Source organism: Mizuhopecten yessoensis, unplaced genomic scaffold (genome assembly GCF_002113885.1).
Source record: "Mizuhopecten yessoensis strain PY_sf001 unplaced genomic scaffold, ASM211388v2 hete_36156814, whole genome shotgun sequence".
Lineage (NCBI taxonomy): Eukaryota > Metazoa > Mollusca > Bivalvia > Pectinida > Pectinidae > Mizuhopecten > Mizuhopecten yessoensis.
The window spans coordinates 1-4,102 of NW_018485850.1; the positions used below are offsets into that span (position 1 = coordinate 1).

The 4,102-nt window shown below is 33.2% G+C and overlaps 1 long non-coding RNA gene across 2 annotated transcripts; it reads right to left on the minus strand.

The window, feature by feature from the left end:
- Positions 1–677: 677 nt before the first annotated feature.
- On the minus strand, positions 678–3,429 carry LOC110444981. 2 transcript variants are annotated; one of them, XR_002462304.1, is made up of 3 exons: positions 3,320–3,429; positions 2,061–2,262; positions 678–1,804 (listed from the first exon to the last, which is right to left on the minus strand). It is a non-coding gene; the product is annotated as an uncharacterized LOC110444981 (long non-coding RNA). The 2 variants fall into 2 exon arrangements; XR_002462305.1 differs by lacking the exon at positions 3,320–3,429 and adding an exon at positions 2,401–2,454.
- Between the last annotated feature and the right edge of the window lie 673 nt (positions 3,430–4,102).

The following is a 4,102-nucleotide window of genomic DNA, read 5'->3' on the forward strand; positions in this document are numbered from 1 at the left end:
CAAATGAAATGTAAACCTAGGGAACAGTATAGCGCTCCATATTGCATTTGAGAAAGATCAGACATGTGTTATTTACTTCTGCAAGTACTGTGAGAAACAAAAAACTTCAGTTGTCAAATGCAACATCTGTAACTGCCATTGCGATCAATCTGAAAATAAAGCATGCGCAAGACGAGCAAATATATAAAAATTCCAGGACAATCCATCCGATTTATAAAGATAACTGTCAAATATCTAGATGACCATCAGTTAATCGTTTTGCTCATACACAACTAAGGACCAATGGGAACGTGTAGTGTTTATTCGGAAATAGTCAGGAAACACCCGATTTCAACAGCTTACCATCTATCTGGTCATGTGGACAAAAAAGGAAGGAAGACTACGTTTACACTATCTTAATATTGGCTTCTTGTCGGGAAACTATTTTTATCCATCATGCCACTTTTTAAAGCAAAGCATGCGGAAGGTAAATGTAATTCCATTCGAGAGGATCGTAGAGGAACGGAATTACAAGTCTAATTTCAATTCGATTGGTCAAACATGTACTGCAAGTAGGTAACCTTTGCAAATCATAAATGGAAGTCGGATTGCAGCGGAGAAATAGTATTCTCTTGTCTACAGCAGAAGATTTATATGGATACTTGAAAGGTTTTTGAAGTAAAACGTAAACAATGAGATAGTGTTTTGTAATTTATTAACAACATTTCTCTGTGAAAAGCAACAGATTATAACAATAATACAAAAAAATAAACATTCGTCACACTCATTCTGCACACCCAAACACAAATTAACTCTAGTTGATACACTTGTGATTTCTTTTCATTCTTCAATCAACATTTATGATATTGTTATGCGATTTTTGATTATCTACATATATACATGCATGTATTAATGAAAGACAATGAACGTTTCAAACTAAATCTCTCTGAATATCTCTCTATATGAAAACGCCAGAAAAGTAGACAATGACGTCTTGTTGAACCGAAACGATTTTGAAAAAAACAACATTTTTCTATTGTTATAGTCTGTACACACTTTCAAATTCACGACAAAAAACTAACATTTTAATATAACAAATTTTGTTTGTTCATCAAGAGAGATCAAAACATATACACTCTCTCAAGTTGTTCTTTAAAATGTTAAGTATCTCATATCAATATAAATTTCCCAACTAACATTCATGATCACTTATATTCAATGGCGTACACCTGACACTCATCACATCCACAATTCATTCTTAGTTTAATTGGCATTTGACTAAAACAGAACATCACACATCCAATGGCTGTCATTAATTTGTTCTTCCGCACTGCTGTTCGGGGTCGAACGTATTTCGTAGTAGACTTTCGCACGTGCATGGCCGTGCATGGTCCAAATTCTTTCGGAAAGTCTTTGTTTGTGACATGACATTGAAAACGAAAAGTTACATCCCCGTTGTCGTCCGATTACAATCCATTACCTTTTTTCTATTGATAGTCCGTATACAGTTCCGCAGTATCTGGGCCACGTTGCAAGTTATTGAGGCAGCGCAATCGCTACGGCGCGGATTGCAATAGGAAAATCGGTCAATTCATTATGCACATCATTTTAGAATGGCATATTGCATCATCATCGCCCAAATCATCCAAATAATTAGGTCAACTGTTTGACGATGTAAGTAGTTTTGAGATTCCCTTGTTGTTTGGGTCAGTGATGTATCAGCCCTGGTAAATGTGCTTTGTCGAGCGTGCTCTTGTCGGCTTCATGTCCAGTGTGGTCTGGTGGTCAATACTCCAGAACTGATAGCGCTTCAATGTCAAGGAAGCTGAAGATACAGAAAACGATATTGGAGTTATTATCTATGAACAACATAATTAAACGTAGATTCCATCGTTATTTCTTGCTATTATATGTCTTTTTATCATATTAGTTCAGATCCAAAAGATGTGAAGCAAAAATAACAAAGTGAACTTCGTTATTTACATGTAGAAAAAAAAACTTGTTTCGTTCTCAAGGTAAATAATATTTAATATTCAAAATGTAAGAAATATTATTTAATACACAAATTGTTGTAAACCTACCTGATGACATGGTCGATGCTACTGCCTTGCTTATACATGCCGCTGTCAAGAATATGACAATGGCATAGATGAAGCACGCTGACGTCAGAACAATGGTCTTCAGTTCGAAACCCACCTTGGGCTCAACCTTCTCAAATCGTCTAGCTGCTGAGGACTCCATTTTCTTGTATATGTATGTGTTTTATGACGTAAGTAAAGCAATCTGAAAAATACAAACATTTCATAATATAAGTTTAACTCATTTTAAATAAACTAGTATGCTATTAAATGACAGAGAACTGATGGCTGTATTTATTCTAATAGGCGCATATAGAGAATAGGTGTTCGTGTGAGTACCTACCTTCACTGCTGAAAAATACCATGAAACTGATTGCAGGATAGGGAATGTTCAAGTGAATATTACAGGTAAGAAGTGACGTCACTATTACTAGGTACAAACTTCATGTATACCGGAAGTTTCTAAAATTCAAGTTCAAGGTACACATGCGTCATATGTATGTCAGGCGTACTACAGAATGAGGGTTGTCCTGTGCACGTTCCATGTAAAGTTATGCAATCCCTTCTCTTTAAATACATATGTATTAGCATTGCATTAAATGTGTCGCTAATACTATTTGGTTTAAAATTTGCTTTTAAAGTTAACAACCCGAAAGTTATCTTATGAAAATAAATACACGTATAATTCGCATTCTAGTACATTCAATAAACTCTTAATACTAATTAATTTCATTTTAAACAATTATTCTTTTATTATTAGACTCACATGTATACCTACAGTAAAAATTAATACAAAAATACAATGATTATAACAATTGTAATCATTAAATTGATATACGTCGACTAATTATTGATTTGAATCATTTGAAAATTGTATTACTATTTAATTTCATTTAAATAATTTATTCATTTATTTATTAAAATCACATGTATGTATACCTACAGTTTTTTCAAAATGAGTACAAAAATAATTAGCTAAAATAATTGTTATCATGAAAGCTTTACATTGATATGCGTTGATAAATTATTGATTTGTATCATTTGAAAATTTTAATACTAATTAATTTCATTTAACTAAATTATTCATTTATTTATTAAAATCACATGTAAACCTACAGTAATTTCAAAATTAGTACAAAAATAATAAGCTAAAATAATTGTTATCATGAAAGCTATAAATTGATATGCGTCGGTTAATCATTGTTTTGAGTAATCTAAATTGACTTTAAACTGATAAATTCACTTAAGCTTTTCTCACTCACCGGTTAAAAAGTAATGTAATGAAGTTATAATCCTTTAGAGGCAGTATATGCGAGTAGTCAGTTATAGAATCTATCAGGTAGCAGTACCTGTGCAGAAACACCTGGCTTTATATACACATCAGTAGCTAAGATTACTAATCAATTCATAATGATTAAGTTATACAGTCACCTGACCACGCTAGTCAAAACTACCTTTACCTTCCAGCGAATGGCCTGGCCTTATCGGGAAGCTTAATAGGTCGTTAACATACCTCAACATTTATATATATATATTCGTGTATTTATCTTCAGACAGTAGTTTATAATGAATCCATGTACAGGTTGTATTTTTATAAGTTAAATTTTTTAATTCCTCAACATGTTTGAAAATAAACAGACTAAACAATTACGTTAAGTGAACGTCAAGCTAACTATGCTTTGATCAACATGCCTAGGGCCCGTTAGGTTCTATACTGAAAAAAGTCAAGGTCAGTCGACAGGTAATAAAAGCACGTGATTAGCAGCATGGGTTACGGTCTGGCTATTGTTTGTATGTCTACTTCAGCTTTAAAGGTGCTTTAATTTGGCACGGGCATATTCGTTCATAACTAATATAAGAACAATGTATTTCTCTGTGCATTTGTAAAAGTAAAAAGCAAGAAAATGCATCGATCGATACCTCAAAATAAATATTTGTAAAATCAGTGGCGGATCCAGAGGGTTTTTTTGGGCTTCGGGAAACCCCCCCCAGTCTGAGATTTTTCTTTAAAAATCATGTATTTTCACCATTTTCCCCACATGGAA